Source organism: Pongo abelii, chromosome 10, assembly GCF_028885655.2.
Source record: "Pongo abelii isolate AG06213 chromosome 10, NHGRI_mPonAbe1-v2.0_pri, whole genome shotgun sequence".
In the NCBI taxonomy this organism is placed as follows: Eukaryota; Metazoa; Chordata; class Mammalia; order Primates; family Hominidae; genus Pongo; species Pongo abelii.
The window spans coordinates 83,280,934-83,301,575 of record NC_071995.2 but is presented as its reverse complement, the minus strand read 5'-3'; positions in this window follow the sequence as shown (position 1 = coordinate 83,301,575).

Sequence of the window (20,642 nt, the reverse complement as noted above, 5' to 3'; positions counted from 1 at the left end):
TATTATATACAAAAGATTATATATAAAATGCCCACAAAAAGATATACACAAAACACAAAGTATCATATGCAGTAGAGTTAGAAATAATATATTCAAAATCAACAGAGTCTTTTATTGTTAAATTTCTAGGATAGAGACACATTAAAGTGTTGGCAAATCAAAACTTATCACCGATATTCCAATCTAAGTGGTTTACTATTTATTCATTTATTTCATCCAGGAGGATGAAATATAACTTTTTTCAATGTTGAAATGTGTTATTACTATTAAAACTCCAGGAACAAAATGTATTAGGAAATGTTTAAACAACAATGTCAGATGTGGGTAAGCAATTTTCGTATTCTGCTAAGTATATTGCTATATACTGTGCCCAAATTCTATTAAGTAAAAGTATGGCTAGCATGTCATGGATCAATTTAAACCTATTGAGGCTTATAAGAATTTCTTCTGTGTTAAAAAATAAAAAATGTTTTAAAAGTGTTAGAGTAATTCTACAACAAAATTTGGAAACATTATTAACAACCTCAAATGAATTAAAAACAAAATGGTAACAGGATTGGGAGATTATTTTTCAAGTCTGTAGTATATAAAGATACAAAAATTTAGTGTTTACTTTTGTGTCCATCGTGAGCTGACTTTTAGGCATAAAGCATTTTCTTCAAGTCTAATCTGCCTTTCCTTCAAATCTAATCTAGTATTGGATATCTGCAACTATGCATTTAATTAGTAATTCTTACTAAATATAAGAGGTTACCCTGTAGATCATCATACCAATTAATTATGCATTTATAGGGTCATATATTTATCCATTTTAATTAAAAACATTACCAAAGTTATTTTTTCATCTCAGCAATTTCATTCTTGAGTTTTAGTATATTTCAAAGCCAACTAATTTTTTCCATAATATCTCTGATTTCTCTTCAACCCATAGACCTTGTACCAGATATAGATTTGCCTTCAGAAAGCATAGGTGTTTCAGAAACATCACTTATCTTTATTTTTTCTGAATTAAACCTGTGAGCCCCAATACTACAATGGTTGCTGGGTGGAAATTTTCCTTCCCTAGTCTCCTAAGAGAGAGTCGTATATCGCCCAGAGAATGAAAAAAAAGAGGCCTTTCATCTTCTGAGCATCCAAATCTCATTAAGCCCTCTACTAAAACACTTTATAAGTTCTTTTCTTTTCCTATTTAAAAAAAGAAAAAAACATAATTTTTACATCCCACACCACACTGATGTGTATAAGTTCTTGAGGTATGAGATAGACTAAGGTTTGCCCATTTCATTTGGACGACCCTATTTGCAAGACTTGCAAGAATCTCTTGCAGTATACTAAAGAATATGAGAGGGGTGCTATGGGGTTTGAATGGCTCTCCAAAATTTATGTTGAAATTTATTTACCACTGTGATGGTATTAAGAAGTGGGATCAATAAGAAGCAATTAGGATATGAGGGGTCTGCTCTCATGAATGGAATAATGTTGTTATCTTGGGAATTAATTCATTATTTTGGAAGTGGATTGTTGTAAAAAGCCAATTCAACCCTCTCTTGTTGCCCTTTCTCTACCTTGCCCTTGCTTGCCCTTTCACCTTCTGCCATGGGAGGATGCACCACAAAGGCCCTTGCCAGATGACAACACTTTCTTTCTTTCTTTTTTTTTTAGAAGAGTTTTGCTCTTGTTGCCCAGGCTGGAGTGCAATGGCATGATGTTTGCTCACTGCAACCTCTGCCTCCTGGGTTCAAGTGATTCTCCTGCCTCAGCCTCCCAAGTAGCTGGGATTACAGGCATGCACCACCACGCCCAGCTAATTTTGTATTTTTAGTAGAGACAGGGTCTCTCCATGTTGGTTAGGCTGGTCTTGAACTCCCGACCTCAGGTGATTCCCCTGCCTTGGCCTCCCAAAGTGCTGGGATTACAGGTGTGAGCCACTGTGCCCGGCCTGACAGCACTTTCATATTGGGCTTCCCAGCCTTCAGAACTGCAAGAAATAAATTTTTTAAAATAAATTATGCACCATAGGTATTCTGTTATAGCAACACAAAATGGACCAAGACAGAGGGTTCTCCAGCTATTTATTCTCAGCTTTAAGGCCTCAATCACAGTCTACACTTAGACCAGTTTTGGTTCTTGTGATTTGGTACCTCCATCATATCACAGGCATACATCAAATAAATGAATATATTTAAGAAAACCTGGATATCTTTTCACCTAGAATCTCATACTCAAAGTAGAAGGCAATATTCTTTACCTGAAAAATTATGAACTTTTTTTTTCTAGTGACCCTTTGTGCAGAAAAGAGTTAATGTAGCAGGCCTTAGCCTGTCTAGCCTTAGAAAGTCCTGCTTGCTAGGTTGACCCTTAGCTAACATCTGGGAACTTGTCTGATAAAGAGTTTACAACATGGATATAAAACTTTTCCTAAATAAGAGTGGCTCACTGTACCTAAAAAGTTGCTACAAGCAATGTGGTTTATGCTGAATACCTGCTTTCCCTTTGGGATTTTGGAATGTAGGTATCTGCTAGGCAGAAGGTGCCTATGTGAGCCATCTCCAACGAAAACCTTGGATGTTGAGTCTTTAATGAGCTTCCTTGGTAGAAAATATTTCATATGTGTTCCCACAACCCCCTTGCTAGACGAAATAGATGTGTAAAGTGTGACTCTATTGGCAGAGGACTCTTAAAAGCTGGTGCCAGATTTCCTCTGTACTTTGCCCCATTTTTTTTGTTTGTTTTGGCTGACTTTTTTTGGTAATCCTTTACTGTAATAAGTCATAGTCATGAGCTGAGTTCTGTGAGTTTTTCTAGTGAATCACTGAACCTAGGTTCACACTGGGAACTCTCACCACACTCTCTGAAAAAGGATAATTCTAGTCTACCAAAAGGGCTTGAACATGATGCTTTCAATACACAGAAATACGTTGCCTTCACCCAAAATATTTGCTTTGAATCTTTATTCCTTCATTGATGTCATTACTATCTTCTATTTTCATTTAACACTCCTATTATTAATTTTTTGACAAAATTCAATAGTTTGACTAAAAGTTTTAGATTCAGGGGATACATGTGCAGGTTTGTTACAAAGGTATATTGTGTGATGCTGAGGTCTAAAGCATAAATGAAGTGCCCATTACCCAGGTAGTGAGTATAGTAACCAATAGGTAGTTTTTCAAACTTTGCCCCACTCCTTCTCTCTCTCCTCCTGTATTCCCAGTGTATATTGTTCCCATCTTTATGTACATGTGGACCCAATGTTTAGCTCCCTTTACAAGTGTGAACATAGAATATTTAGTTTTCTGTTTCTGCATTACTTCACTTAGGATAATGACATGTAGCTGCATATATGTTGCTGCAAAGGACGTAATTTCATTCTTTTCTACAGTTGTGTAGTATTTTATGGTGTATATGTATCACATTTTCTTTATGCGATCTGCTGTTTATGGGCACCTGGGTTAATTCTATGTCCTTACTATTATGAATAGTGCTGTGATGAACATAGAGTTGCACGTGTCTTTGGTATAACGATTTATTTTCCTTTGGTTATGGACCCAGTAACGGGATTGCTGGATTGAATGGTAGTTATAAGTTCTTTGAGAGATCTCCAAACTGCTTTATAGGGTGGCTGAGCTAGTTTACATTCCCACCAACAGTGGATAAGCCTTCCTTTTCCTTCACAGTCCTGCCAACATCTGTTATTTTTTGACTTTTTAACAGAAGCCATTCTGACTGATGGGAGATAATATCTCATGGTGATTTTGATTTCCTTTCTCTGACGATTAGTGTTGTAGAGTATTTTTTTCATGTATTTGTTGGCCACTTGTATGTATTCTTTTCGGAAGTGTCTGTTCATGTCTTTTGACCACCTTGTAATGGGATTAGTTGTTTTTTGCTTGTTGAATTGTTTAAGTTCCTTATAAATACAGGATTTTAGACTTTTGTCATATGCATAGTTTGCAAATATTGTCTTTCATTCTGTAGGTTGTCTGTTTACTCCCTTGACAGTTTTTCTTGCTGTGCAGAAGTTCTGTAGTATACTTAGGTTCCACTGTCAATTTTTGTTTTTGTTGCAATTGCTTTTGAGGACTTAGCCATAAATTATATTCCAAAGCTGATATTGAGAAAATTTCCTAGGTTTTTGTATTAGTCCATTCTCACATTCCTATGAAGAAATATGCAAGACTGGGTAATTTGTATAGAAAAGAGGTTTAATTGACTCACACTTCCCCATGGCTAGGGAGGCTTTAGGAAACTTACAATCATGGCAGAAGGCACATCTTCACAGGGTGGCAGGAGAGAGAATGAGCATGAACAGAGGAAGTGCCAGATGCTTATAAAAACATCAGAACTCATGAGACTCACTCATTATCATGAGAATAGTATGGGGGAAACTGCTCCCATGATTCAATTACCACCACCTGGTTCTGACATGTGGGGATTACTACAATTTAAAGTGAGATTTAGGTGGAGACACAGAGGCAGATAATATTATTCCACCCTTGGCCCCATCCAAATCTCATGTCCTCACGTTTCAAAACACAATCATGCCCCTTCAACAGTCCACCAAATTCTTAATTCATTCCAGCATCAACCCAAAGGTCCAAGATCAAAGTCTCATCTGAGACAAGGCAAGTCGCATCTGCCTATTACCCTGTAAACTCAAAAGCAAGTTAGTTACTTACTAGATACAATGGATACCTAGGCATAGGGTAAATACACCTGTTCCAAATGGGAGAAATTGCCCAAAACAAAGGGGCCCCAGGCCCCATGCAAGTCTGAAATCCAATAGGATAGTCATTAAACCCTAAAGTTCTAAAATAATATCCTCTGACTCCATGTCTCACACCCAGCTCAGTCTGATGCAAGAGGTGGGCTCCCACATAATTGGAAAACTCCCACAGCCTTCAGTAGCTCCACCCCTGTGGCTTTGCAGGGTACAGCACCCCTACCAGCTGCTTTCATGTGCTGGCATTGAGTGTCTGTGGTTTTTCCGGGTGCACGGTGCAAACTGTCAGTGGATCTATCATTCTAGGGTCTGGAGGATGGTGGCCCTCTTCTCACAGGTTCACTAGGCTGTGCCCCAGTGGGTGCCCTATGTGTGGGCTTCAACCCCACATTTTCCTTCTACACTGCCTTAGCAGAGTTTCTCCATGAGGGTTTCACCCTGAAGCATACCTCTGCCTGGACTTTCAGGTATTTCCATAGATCCTCTGAAATCTAGGCAGAGTTCTCATACCTCAATTCTTGACTTCTGCACACCTGCAGTCCCAACACCACATGTAAGCCACCAAGGCTTGGGGCTTGTACCCTCTGAAGCCATGGCCTGAGCTATATGTTGACCCCTTTTAGCCATGGCTGGAGCTGAAGCAGCTGGGATCCAGGGCACCATGTCCTGAGGCTGCACAGAGCAGGGGAACCCTGGGCCAAGCTCACCAAACCATTTTTCCCTCCTAGGCCTCCAGGCTTGTGATAGGAGGGGCTGCTATGAAGGTCTCTGACATGCCCTCCTGATGTTTTCCCCATTGTCTTGGTGATTAACATTTGGCTCCTCATTACTTATGCAAATTTATGCAGCTGGCTTGAATTTCTTTCCAGAAAATCGGCTTTTCTTTTCTGTCTCATCGTCAGGCTGCAGATTTTCCAAACTTTTATACTCTGCTTCCTCTTGAATGCTTTGCTGCTTAGAAATTTCTTCCTCCAGATACCCTAAATGATCTCTCTCAAGTTTAAAGTTCTACAGAGCTCTAGGGCAGGGGCAAAAAGCCACCAGTGTTTTGGCTAAAGCACAGCAAGAGTGATCTTTACTTCAGTTCCCGATAAGTTCCTCAGGTCCATCTGAGACCACCTTAGCCTGGACTTCATTGTCTATGTCACTATCAGCATTTTAGTCGAAGCTGTTCAACAAGTCTCTACGAAGTTCCAAACTTTTCCACACTTTTCTGTCTTCTGAGCCCTCCAAGTCTCTGGGAAGTTCCAAGCTTTCTCACATTTTTCTGTCTTCTTCTGAGCCCTCTAAACTGTTTCAACACTGCCTGTTACCCAGTTCCAAAGTCACTTCCACATTTTCAAGTATCTTTACAGCACTGCCCCACCACCTCGGTACCAATTTACTGTATTAGTCTGTTCTCATGCTGCTTTGAAGAAATACCCAAGACTAAGTAATTTATTAAAAAAAAAAAAAGAAAGAAAGAAAGAGGTTTAATTGACTCACAGTTCCACATGGCTGGGGAAGCCTCAGGAAAATTACAGTCATGGCAGAAGGCACCTCTTCACAGAGCAGCAGGAGAGAGTATGAGAATGAGCAGGGAAAATGCCAGATGCTTACAAAACCATCAAATCTCATGAGACCCACTCATTACCATGAGAATAGCATGGGGGAAACCACCCCTATTGATTCAATTACCTCTACCAGGTCCTGCCCTTGACAGGTGGGGATTATTACAATTCAAGGTGAGATTTTGATGGGGATACACAGCCAAACTATATCAGTTTTCTTATAGGATTTTAATAGTTGGAGGCCTTACATTTAAATCTTTAATTCATCTTGAGTTAATTTTTGTATATTATGATAGGTAGGGATCTAGTTTCATTTTTTTCTGTGCATGGACAGCCAGCTGTCCCAGCAACATATATTAAATAGGGTGCCTTTTTCCACTGATTATTTTTGTTGACTTTGTCGAAGATTGGATGGTTGTAAGTGGAAAGTTTTTCATGGGTTCTCTGTACTGTTCCATTGGTCAATATGTCTGGTTTTGTACCAATATCATGTTGCTTGGGCTACTGTAGCAGTATATTATAGTTTGAAGTCAGGTAATGTCATGCCTCCAGCTTTGTTTTTTCTGCCTAAGATTGCTTTGGCTACTCAGGCTCTTTTTGAGTTCTATAAGAGTTTTAGAATTTTTTTTCCTAATTCTGTTTAAAAAAAATGCCGTTGGTAGTTTGGTAGGAATAGCGTTGAATCTGTAAATTGCTCTGGGCAATATAGACATTTTAATAATATTGATTCTTCCAATTCATGAGCATGAAATATTTTTCTATGTATCATCTCTGATTTATTTTTGCAGTTTTTTATAGTTCTCTTTTTATGGAACTTTTAACTCCTTGGTTAATGTATTCCTAGGTATTTTAATCTTTTTGTGGCTATTGCAGATTAGATAAATTTTTGATTTGGCTCTCAACTTGAACATTATTGCCGTATAAAAATGCTACTGAGGGCCAGGCACAGTGTTTCACACCTGTAATCTCAGCACTTTGGGAGGCCGAGGTGGGTAGATCACCTGAGGTTATGAGTTTGAAACCAGCCTGGCAAAGATAGTGAAACTCTGTCTCTACTGAAAAAAAAAAAAAAATAGCCAGGCATAGTGGTGCATGCCTGTAGTCCCAGCTACTTGGGAGGTTGAAGAAGGAGACTCACTTGACCCAGGAGGCTGAGGTTGCAGTGAGCTGAGTTCATGCCACTGGACTCCACCCTGGTAGACAGAGTGAGACGCCATCAACAAAAAAAAAAAAAAAGAAAGAAAAAGAAAAAAAGAAATGCTACTGAGAAGCCAGGCATGGTGACTCCTGCATGTAAGCACTTCGGGAGGCCAAGTCAGGTGCATAATTTGAGCTCAGGAGTACAAGACCAGCCTGGGCAACATGGTGAAACCCCATCTATATTGGTTGATTTTCATGCTGCTGATAAAGACATATCTGAAACTGGGAACAAAAAGGGGTTTAATTAGACTTTCAGTTCCACATGGCTGCGGAGGCCTCAGAATCATGGCAGGAGGTGAAAGGCATTTCTTACATGGCTGTGGCAAGAGAAAAAATGAGGAAGAAGCAAAAGTGCAAATCCCTGATAAACCCATCGTATCTCATGAGACTTATTCACTATCATGAAAATAACATGGGAAAGACCATCCCTCATGATTCAATTACCTCCCACTAGGCCTCTCCTACAACATGTAGGAATTCTGGGAGATACAATTCAAGTTGAGATTTGGGTGGGGACACAGCCAAACCATATCACCATTGAAAGAAAGAAAGAGAGAAAGAAAGAAGGAAGGAAGGAAGGAAGGAAAGAAAGAAAGAAAGAAAGAAAGAAAGAAACAAAGAAACAAAGAAACAAAGAAATAAAGAAACAAAGAAACAAAGAAAAAGAAAAAAAGAAAGATTGATTTTGTATCCTGAAACTTTACTGAAGTTCTTCATCAGTCCTAGAAACCTATGTATGGGTGGAATCTTTTATTTTTCTTTTTTTTTCAATTATTATTATACTTTAAGTTTTAGGGTACATGTGCACAATATGCAGGTTAGTTACATATGTATACATGTGCCATGCTGGTGTGCTGCACCCATTAACTCCTCATTTAGCATTAGGTATATCTCCTAATGCTATCCCTGCCCCATCCCCCCAACCCACAACAGTCCCCAGAGAGTGATGTTCGCCTTCCTGTGTCCATGTGTTCTCATTGTTCAATTCCCATCTATGAGTGAGAACATGCGGTGTTTGGTTTTTTGTCCTTGCGATAGTCTACTGAGAATGATGATTTCCAGTTTCATCCATGTCCATACAAAGGACATGAACTCATCCCTTTTTATGGCTGCATAGTATTCCATGGTGTATATATGCCACATTTTCTTAATCCAGTCTATCATTGTTGGACATTTGGGTTGGTTCCAAGTCTTTGCTATTGTGAATAGTGCCGCAATAAACATATGTGTGCATGTGTCTTTATAACAGCATGATTTGTAATCCTTTGGGTATATACCCAGTAATGGGATGGCTGGGTCAAATGGAATTTCTAGTTCTAGATCCCTGAGGAATCGCCACACTGACTTCCACAAGGGTTGAACTAGTTTACAGTCCCACCAACAGTGTAAAAGTCTTCCTATTTCTCCACATCCTCTCCAGCACCTGTTGTTTCCTGACTTTTTAATGATCGCCATTCTAACTGGTGTGAGATGGTATCTCATTGTGGTGTTGATTTGCATTTCTCTGATGGCCAGTGATGATGGGCATTTTTTCATGTGTCTTTTGGCTGCATAAATGTCTTCTTTTGAGAAGTGTCTGTTCATATCCTTTGCCCACTTTTTGATGGGGTTGTTTGTTTTTTTCTTGTAAATTTGTTGAAGTTCATTGTAGATTCTGGATATTAGCCCTTTGTCAGATGAGTAGGTTGCGAAAATTTTCTCCCATTTTGTAGATTGCCTGTTCATTCTGATGGTAGTTTCTTTTGCTGTGCAGAAGCTCTTTAGTTTAATTAGATCCCATTTGGCAATTTTGGCTTTTGTTGCCATTGCTTTTGGTGTTTTAGACATGAAGTCCTTGCCCATGCCTATGTCGTGAATGGTAATGCCTAGGTTTTCTTCTAGGGTTTTTATGGTTTCAGTTCTTGTCCCTGTTTGCAGATGACATGATTGTATATCTAGAAAACCCCATTGTCTCAGCCCAAAATCTCCTTAAGCTGATAAGCAACTTCAGCAAACTCTCAGGATACAAAATCAATGTACAAAAATCACAAGCATTCTTATACACCAATAACAGACAAACAGAGAGCCAAATCATGAGTGAACTCCCATTCACAATTGCTTCAAAGAGAATAAAATACTTAGGAATCCAACTTACAAGAGATGTGAAGGACCTCTTCAAGGAGAACTACAAACCACTGCTCAATGAAATAAAAGAGGATACAAACAAATGGAAGAACATTCCATGCTCATGGGTAGGAAGAATCAATATCGTGAAAATGGCCATACTGCCCAAGGTAATTTATAGATTCAATGTCATCCCCATCAAGCTACCAATGACTTTCTTCACAGAATTGGAAAAAACTACTTTAAAGTTCATATGGAACCAAAAAAGAGCCCGCATCGCCAAGTCAATCCTAAGCCAAAAGAACAAAGCTGGAGGCATCACGCTACCTGACTTCAAACTACACTAACAAGCCTACAGTAACCAAAACAGCATGGTACTGGTACCAAAACAGAGATATAGATCAATGGAACAGAACAGAGCCCTCAGAAATAACGCCGCATATCTACAACTATCTGATCTTTGACAAACCTGAGAAAAACAAGAAATGGGGAAAGGATTCCCTATTTAATAAATGGTGCTGGGAAAACTGGCTAGCCATATGTAGAAAGCTGAAACTGGATCCCTTCCTTACACCTTATACAAAAATTAATTCAAGATGGATTAAAGACTTAAATGGGTGGAATCTTTAGGGTGTTCTAGGTATAGAATCACATCATCAGTGAAAAGAAATGCAGCCTTGAGCTCTGCATCTGCCTACTCTTCAGGCAGTTTCCCCCACCAATTCAATTGACTATGGGGATTGTGGAATCTCTTGTAGTGAGGATCCTAGAGGTCCACAATGGGAGTGTGTTGTCCTGCAGTTCCTTCCCTTACCCTTTCCTAATTACCTTTTCAGGGATGGGAGCTGGTCCTGGTGCTCAGCAACTCTGTCCAGAGTTCCCAGCTTCCTCTCTCTTCCATCTCAGCGTTTCTTAACTTTCAGTGTTTTCTCTTAAAAGATCTGTTCAAAATGTAATGGTTTACTCAATATTTTGGTTTCTTTCAGTGACAGAGTTGCTTCCCAGCTATGTCTACTAGGCCATCTTGTCTCATCATACCACTCCTATTTCATTCCAGCATCAGATCAGTCACATCTGAGCACATTAGATTTTTTTTTTGTAAAAATGTCCTATTGCTTTCCATGCGTTGGTTCATTCTGTTTCCATTGCTTAAAGTGCCTCCTACAAATCTGTTGGTAGAAACCTAATGTCCTTTACAGACCACTGAGAGGCAGAAAAGTGGAGTGATCAACGCATAATTTTGGAGTCAGATGGTCTTGGTTCAAATCATGCCACTTATTATGTGATGTTAAGCAAGTTTCTTCACCATTCTGTAGTTCGGTTTCCTCATTCAAAATATACATATAATAAAAAGTAACCCTATGAATTAGGTATTACTATGTTAGGATTAAATGCTTTGATGTTTACAAAGTATTTAAGAATGTGACCTAATGCCTTGTAAAGGAATTTTATTCACATATTTGTAAAACAAACAAATTATACTGAATTCCTAATTGCTCTGAGGAATATAGTATATTGGTATCTTAATTGCTCTGAGGAATATACATGATATGCCAGTCACTGGAATCCATGAAGTAAGGGTGACAGAGTAGACTTTGAGAGAGAAGTGTTTTCATGTCTTGAGAAGCTGGACTGAACTGGTCTCCTAGTCTCCCGGAACAGCTTAAATGGGGTAAGTTACTACTGTGCCTGATTTCAGGAATGCCTCGGAGGGACATTTTTTAAAAAAGTCTAGAATAATTTCACACAAAAATCATCAAATTCTACCAGTCACCTCAAAATGAATTGTGAACAAAACAGACACAGCATTAGGAAGTTTGCTTTTCAGGTGTGTAGGAGTTTGCAAGAAAAAAAATATTTTTAGTGTTTACTTCTGAATTTACCAGTGTTTGACTTTGAGTTATATTATTTTCAGCTAGGGTGATTGAGCCTCTTGGTCCTCTGAACTCAGAGGGCTTAAAATGAGACTAGAAAAATATCTTGGTATCTCCCCACACTTCCACCCTGCCTCTAAGTGCCCCATAGAAACACTTCTTCTACTCTATAGTCCTCCAGTCTATTGAGCCCTCCACATCCTCACTAATCATACTGCCAGCTAAAGAATGACAGGTTCATAAATTTGGAAAGCAGAGCTTTATTTCTCATAAAGGGTTGCATTTATGCAAAGTGGCCATTTTCATAGCCTGGGAAGCACAGCCTCTGGACAGAGGCCAGAAACAGGCACTTGAGGAGACTCAGAAGAATAAGACAGATGTATGCTGAATGGGTGGCTACATATGCATATTCAATGAGCTATAGAAGGAGTCATGAATGTCATAAATATTTCCAAAAGGAGAAACGTGCACATGCACAATTGGGCCTCATGCCTCTTCATGGGTCCAAGGGTGGAGTTTTTGGCGTCTGAAAAATGTGAAAGAGAAGATAGGAAGATACTTAATGTGGATCCTCTGTAGACTGTCCAGAATCACTCCGTAGTTGCTGGTCTCTTATTAAGAAGGAATGCAGGTCAATTGTTGTGTTGAAACTGCAAAAGGGAGGAGCAGCAGTTGAAATCAGAAGCAGTTTTAAATCAGTTGGTTGAAATTGGTGATGGAGTCTTTTGAAAGGAATGATTTCTGTTTATCCCTTAGGAAAGAAAGCCTAATGGTGGATAGCAAATTAGGGGTTATAATGAGGCATGCCCAACCTCCTATGCCATCATGGCTGGAACTCAGCTTCCAAGGTTTCTCTGGGGTCCCTTTGGCCTAGAAGAGATCAGTTAGGGGTGCTTAGAATTTTTTTTATTTGTCAACACCCACCTCCTGTCCTCATCTCTTTTTTAACTTAGATTCAGGATTCATTAGTAACATCTTTACAACCACCCTTCTCTCACCCTTGATTTCAGTAGCTAAGTCTACGCTGACTCTGGTGTAGTTGAAGTTTGCTGGATAAAATATTACAACTGCACAGAACAGAATAAAATTATGATAACTGACATTAAATCAACACTCAGTATTTCCTGACAATACTAGTGGATTTCTGATAAGGTCTATCTCTTACAGGGAATATTACTGTGAGTAGAGTTTGAGAAGTGGATTTTATAGGATTTGTAAAAACGATAATAAATAATGAATATTTAAATACATGTTCCCTGTTTATTGACTTAGTGGAAGCCTATTTTTATCCTTAGGCCAGTATGTTATAGCAGAAAAACACCACACAGTTATGAACTAAATGACCTGAATTTGAGCCCTGGATCCACTTCTAGACCCTTGAGTCACATAATTGCTTGAGCCTCAGAAGCTTCTTCCCACCTAACTTACTTCAAATGACTCCAATGGTATATGAAATGTTTTGGAAGTACTCTGTCCTTACTGCAGACTGAGGTGCAGAAGGGAATTCAGGTATGGCTGTCTTCATGTGCAGTTGCAATTCTCTCAGTCTTCAACTATGAGCTATGAACAGCAGCAACTCTAATTTAAAAGCTGTTTAAAAATATCTCTCTTCATAAATCTTTCATTAAAGTGTCTCCCAAAAGCTCAGTGCATTCCATAAAATTCTTCTTAAATCCTTGCTGTACTTTACTGAAAAAATTCCAAAGGAAAATTTATTTTTTCTTTAAGTATCATTGTATTAGACTTGGACTTGAGATACATTTTTTTCTTAGATTTTTTAGTTCCTGAAATGTTATTGTGGTGTTTATGTTGTTGTTCCATTTCAGCACAAATGGTCTAAAACCAACTGTGTGCACTGCAAGTCAATCCTGCAGCTGACCAATTGGAATTAGCACAGATGCCACAAATTATAAGACTTGGTCCCTAAGAAGGCTTCCCTGACTTGTTACACTACAGCCACACTTTAGAGTTATGAGGAGACGCTCATACTTCTTATGACTGACTGGCTATAAATTCAGAGGTTTCCGTGACTCCAAATCAGTTTTGACAACTTGCTAAAAGGACACAGAAGTCAGGAAAGCACTATACCTATGATTACAGTTGTATTACAAAGGACATAAATCAGGAGAGCCAGCCAAATGAAGAACACATACAGTGCAACCTACAAAGAAACACAAGGCTTCTATGAACTCATCCCACGGTATCAGAGCACATCACCCTCCTGCCACATCAGTGTATTCAGCAACCAGGAAGACAATCAATTTTTGATGTCCAGAGTCATTATTGCATTTTCATTAATTAGGTATTATTGATTAAATCATTGGGCACCTGATTGAATTCAACTTCCAGCCTTTCTCTTTTCCCCTGAAGTTGGAACATGGGCTGATACCACATGAGTCAAAGCTCCAATCCCTTTATCACATGGTTGGTTTTTTGGCAGTGGCTTATGCTCATCACAAATCATGTGGCTAACAGAAGCCAACAGTAATGACCATCATGGGTCATCTCATTAACATAAATTATCAAAGCCTGCTGTGAATAACAAAGAAATACTATCACTTGGAAAATCCCAATAATTTATTGTTTCCTAGGAACCAGAGGCAAATGCCAGTCAAATTCTTTATAATTTAACAGCTATTTTTTTATTACTAATAGAAATGCCCATAAACAGGTGGGATTTATTGGTATATGAATGTAACATAGACAGCACATAATATTTACTACTATGTGTTGGCTGACAGTTCACATAAATCAAAGTAGCTTGGTCTGCAGCTCTATACTCCATCAATTCTGTCACCTCTCTAGGCAGTTATTTAAATTTAATTTCTCAGGTTTTTTTAAATAATGACAATAAAATATCTACCTCTTTATTAATTATTTGTTACCCATCCTGGCCTTTGCTAGTTTCTAGGCTCTATCAAAGCTTCCCTTCCCTCCAAAAATTAGAGAAAAATATGTCCAACTATGTTGAGTTTTTGAGGGAATGAGAAATAAGTATTAGGATCCAGTATGCACTGAGTGGCCAGCCACAAGTGCATCTGGTAAGGGAAAGGTAAAAGGAAGCTCTTATTGGTAACATGGGAGAAGTTCACATAAGCTACTTATAAACAGAGTTTATTGGTTCTAGAGACTCAAAGACAGAGTTGTTGTCAGTTCATTGGCGGATATGCCATTACTGGACAAATATTCTTTCCAGAACATCTTATCCGAATTACTACAGTCCTAAGGAAAATCTAGCAATAAGTCTTGTCATAGGAGTATATGAATATTTGTGAAATGTGCACGCTGTGGAAAACAGGAAACATGTGAAGGACGTGAAAGGATTTCTTGTGGGGTTTTTAAAAAGTCCTTGGAAACAATTTCTTAGTTAAGCATGTTTGTATGAGCCCATCTCCTTTGTGCCTTCTCAGTCCTATTTTGTCTGCATCTAGCAAAAGTGATTTTATCCTGATATCTGCAAATTTCACAGATCAATGTCATAGATGTTGTCTTGTTTATTTTTAAATCCTTTCTGTTGCACATGGGAGGTGTCAAATATGAGTTCAAGGGATTTTCATGGAATCCTAACCCAAAGATATGACCATTATTTTGTCTTAATTACTTCAGTTACCTTCATTTGGTTCAAAGGGGTGGGAAGATTTGGGAATCAAGGGAAATTTTATTAGCATTCTTTCACAAAATAAGAAATGGAAAACTCAGCTCAAACTGGTTCAGTCAAAATAAGGGACGTAATTTCTCTTGCAGCTCATGGATAGTTCTACCTTCTGTTGTAGTTGGTTTGTTAATGAAAAAAAAAGAATTAAGTCCTGTAAAACATTTTAAAGAGCTTTATTCTGAGCCGATATGAATGACCATGCCTCAGGAACACAGTTTCAATAGGTCCTGAGAAAGTGTACACAAGGCAGTTGGGTTGCAGTTTGGTTTTATACATTTTAGGGAGACAGAAATTGCAGGTAAAATCTTAAGTCAATACATGGAAGTTGTACATTGGTTTGGCCTGAAAAGGTGGGATATCTCAAAGCTGGGATTTTTAAGTCATAAGATGTTTTTAAGGATTGTTAGTTTGGCATTTGGTTAAAGGAGCTGAGCTTTGTCTAAAGACTTGAAGTCAGTTAAAAGGAATGCTTTAGTTAAGGCAAGGGGGTCTGCTATATGTCATGTGATGCCATACCAGACTCACGTTGGAATGTAAGCCACGTTATACCAGGTGTATAATTTTTAAAAACTGTTCAATGAGATTTTATGTTTTGTAGGGCATGACTGAATCCTTGCCTTGCATGGCCTTAGGCTTTGTTTATAACTTGTTATCTTATTCACACAAAGAGTGTTCTGTCAGTCTCATGACCTCTATTTTTAACTTAATGTTTGTCAGTTGTGCTTAAACTCCAAAAAGGAGGGGGTATAACAAGGTATGTCTTTTTTTTTTTTTTTTTTTTTTTTTTTTTTTTTTAAGTTTTCTTGAGCTGAAGTCTTGCTCATTTCTCCTAGGCTGGAGTGCAATGGTGCAATCTCGCCTCCTGGGTTCAATGGTGCGAACCTCAGCCTCCTGGGTTCAAGCGATTCTCCTGCCTCAGCCCCCTGAGTAGTTGGGATTATAGGCACCTGCCAACACTCCCAGCTAATTTTTGTATTTTTACTGGAGATGGGGTTTCACCTTGTTGGCCAGGGTGGTCTCAAAGTTCTGATCTCAGGTGATCCGCCCGCCTCGGCCTCCCAAAGTGCTGGGATTACAGGCATGAGCCACTGCACCTGGCAACAAGGCATGTCTGATAAGTCTTCCGATCATGGCCAAGAACTCAGTTTTTAAGGTTTATCTAGGGTTCCCTTGGCCAAGAGCGGGTCCATTCAGTCAGCTGAAGAGCTTAGAATTATATTTTTTAGTTTACAGGTTTATTATAGAACCAACAGGTCCATATGCCCACTGTGCAGTTACAGACCAATACACTGAGACAGCAGGGTTTGTAGCAGTGGAAGAGTTTAATGATCAAAGAGAGGCCTAGTAAGCAGACAAGAAGAGACCCTTACATCTGTCTCCTTGAGGACTTCTGGGCTGGGATTTTTAAGCGGATTGTGAAAGGCTAGGGACTGGAAAATTGGGGTCATTAATTGGTTAAGGTAAGGGGGATGAAATCATTGGGTTGTGGAAACTACATTTCTTTTGGTGTGTCAGCTCCTCATAAGGTCTTTTAGATCAGATGGAATTAGTGACATCCTTCAGCCCAGCTAGCATGAGTAGTTTCATTAGTATGCAGGACCTGAATGAATATCTCTAATGGAAAATGTAACTTCTCATAATGTTTAAGTTGTCATCTATAGAACATTTAGGGAGAGCTGTAATCTTGTGACCAGGTTTATGTGATTCTAGGGTGGGGGTGGAGTAGGCAGGAAACAACTATGAGGAAGTGGGTCAGAGATCAAGTTTACCTAATGATTAATGCTGAGTTTGGTGCAATCTTGGTTTATTTTTATTTCTCCACCTCCCTTCTTCCCTGACTAATTTTTATAATGTTTATAGGATTGGTTTCAGATTCAGGGCTTAAATGTCACTAGATGCAAGTCACCTTCTCCTAGGATGTCTCTATCTTCAGACTTCATTGATGGCTTCTACCAGTTTCAAGCTTTTTCCTAGTTGTACTGAGATGGCTGCAGAGAGACCTCAAATTTTTGTATTAACAATCCAGGAAAAGGTTAAAAGGGCTCTTATGTTCTAGGAATGAAAAAAAAAAAGTATGCTCGAATTGGGTTAGCTGCCTGTCCCTGAACTAACTACTTTTTCCAGGGAAGAATGGGATGTATTATTAGCTTAAACCAATCAGATGCTGTACTTAGAACAGCACCTTGAGTTAACCTTATCTAAACCAAATTCAATAAGAATGGTGAAGTGTGAATTCCTCATGAAAAATAGTTCAATTGTCTGAAGATGTGAGGAATGATTAATGCTGTTAAGGCAATTTACAAATTTCCATTTCAGCCACTGTCTTGCAAATGGCACCCTCTTCCTTTCGTCAGGAAGACTGACACTTCCTAGTGCCCGCCCTTCCCTCCTTCCCTCCCTCCCTCCTTCCCTCCCTCACTTCCTCCCTCCCTCCCTCCCTACCTACTTCCTTCCTTCCTTCCTTTCTTCCCTTTTTCTTTCCTTCCTTCTTTCCATCATATTTCTTTCATTCTGTCTCCCCACTGAACTACTGGCCAACTTTACTCCATTTCTTCCCACCTCTCTCTCTCTTATTCCCTCTCTCATTGTAGTTACATCTTCCTTAATTGCATTTATAAAATGTTGTCAGAGTACGAAAGTAATTAACCAACAGATATTTATTGAACATAGAGTTGATCTTCCTTACCCTGGCATAGTTTATTCAGAGATGAACTACCTTCCAGAAGAATTTTTCAATTAAATGTATCCTTATTGCAAGGAACACAGAAGAAACTGATAGAAAAACTTTCATCGTGTTTCAATTTTTTAAAATTGAATCGCCAATATGCAGGAAGGAGAGTAGTCTTGACCTTGAATGCTCCATTCTCACAGAACAGCTTGATACACCATCCTAAAGATAAATCAGTCTGTCTTTGATAGCCTGAAACTAGATTTCACAACTCTCATTTGGCTTATGATGTTTACAAAAGCATTTGATTTTAATATGCGGTTGTTTTGTCAGTGTAAACATTTGATTTTAATATGTGGTTGTTTTGTCAGTATAAACACTTTCTGACCTATATCCTTTCTTCGGTATAGCCTCCTCAGCTGGGGAGGAAATGCTGCCATGGCAACATGTCAGCTGCTGCCACCTCTTCACAGCTTCAATCATCTATTCAAAAGCAATTAAAGTGTTCAAACCAACTTTTAGTAAAGTTTAGTGGCAGTACAAGTGACTTTAGCATCTTCTTGCCTCAAAAAATTATTTGTAGAAAATCTTGAGTTTCTTTAAATTACACTGCCTAATCACATGGAAAATTAGCTACATTTTAAATTTTACAAAAACTGTCTCTTGTGGGTGAACAACTTTTGCAAGGAACAAAACCGTCTCTGAAACAGTTTCATGAATCTTGTATGAACAGAGTGACATTTGATTTGCCACTCTAAAGTTACTTTTTTGTTTTTTTTGAAAATCACTAGTTTATCTCTTGACTTTATACTTTCATCACTAACCTTAGGAATTGTTTTCTTTCTTGATTTTTTTTTCACTAAGAAATGCAATTTTGTAAGTACATGAGTTAAAGCATACTCAGATATATGTTTAGATATGGTTGGGTTGCTTGCTCATAAGCTAAATGACTCATCTCATACAACACACCATATATATCTATTTCTATCCTCCATGTCTTTTAGTTTTTTGTTATTGTTATTAATTTTTAAAATTTTACATTATCGTTTCTTGCTGCCTTCTGGAACAGTTCTTCAATCTGACCTTACAACTCATCATTTCCTTCTTGAGCTGCTTCTATACTATTATTTTTCACATTAACTTATTTTGAGTATTTCTTATTTTGAGTATTAGCTCTGTTCTTTCCTCTGACCACATTTCCTTGGGACAATCAGTGTCTTCCCTTAAACTTTAAAAGTTGGAAGCAATAGCTTAGATCATAGATTGTTAAAGGTGCTAAATTAGGAAGCACAGTAGATTTCACAGTTATAAACTCGAAACTTGTAATAAACAACAATTGCTTATTGTATTCTACTCTGAAGACCATCCACAGTAATCACATTAACTCATTAGAGCAGACACAGGCTAAAACCTGGTTTTGGTTCCTTTCTCACATCTGTTATAATAACATAACATAACTCTAAAGACAAAAATAACCAGAAGCCAGAGGACTACCACTACTAGAGTGGAAAAAGGAAAGAAAAATTGAACAGCATATGCCATCTAAGGTAGCATTATTATAACACACAAATCAAGAATTTAAAATAAGCCTGATAAATATACTTAAGGAGACAAAAAATACAGGATCAATTTGAAACTAGAACAAAATATTCCCCCAAAATTCCAAGTGAGAATACAAAGTATGAAAAATAAGTGTTTGGGAAAAACAGTCAATAGAAGAAAAATTAGCGTACATACTGATGGAGAATAAACTAGTAAATCGAAAAGTACAGAATGAAAATCTCTCCCAGAATGAAGCTAAAGTATACTACACAAAAGAAAAGCCAAGAGGTATGGAAGATAAACCAAGAAGTGACAAGTTTAGAAAGTAAAGAGACCCCAAAAAGCAAAAGGAGAAAAATAAAGAGAGCAAAATATTTCACTTTGAAAGTGTTTGTTGGTGTCAAACAGAGATGTAGTGATTGAAAGTGTTGAGATAAAATTTCATAATGTGCAGAAGATATTATCATGTATTTTTTTAAAAAAGCAATAGAACCAATGGCAATACTTTTTGAAGTAATGAGGTAACTGAGGCAGTTTTCTAGGTTCAAAATCTATCCTATTTGCTTTACCAATCATAATGAATTACAAAATCTAATAAGAGGCACCACTTATAATAGTAACAATATCTATACAATATGTTTCAATTAAAATCATCCAGAATGCAAAAAACTCTACAGAGAAAACTTAAAACTTTTTAAAAAGAAACATAGAAGACAATAGGAAAAATAGGAGTTTCATGCTCTTGGATGGAATGATATCAATTCTTCACAAATTAGTTCATCCATTTAATACAATCCCAATACAAATTCCAGTTGAACATATTTTTATTTGTTTATATTCTCTTGCATTTTTTAAACTGTAATTCCTTTTTCTTTTTCTCTTCTTATGTTGCTCCTAGTAGAGAAGAGAAAGCAAGATGTCATGCCCAGCATATTCTTTGTAGACTCTTTTTAATACCGAAAATTGAAAATTATTTCCAACTTCCTTTTCCTTAAGTCCACAGTAACATTTTGCTTCCTCTGCCCAGGGGCCTTTCCCAGGCTGAACTCCTAAACTGAGCTTTATTTATGCTTTACTCTCCATTCAAAATGAAAGCTCAGATGGCATTAAACAATGTATTCAAGAATAAACTGCAAAATATTTTTCTCAGAGTCATTATTCATTGTTCTGTACATAAACCTAAATTTTTCAGAAAAAGTAAAAGAGGTTGGCAAACAAGGTCGTCAGCAACTTTTGAATCTGTGGATTCAAATGGATTGGGCTTTGCTGTACTATGTTAGAGACTGATGTTTCTGCCTCCAGTTCCTTTTCTCCATTTCTTCTATATAAG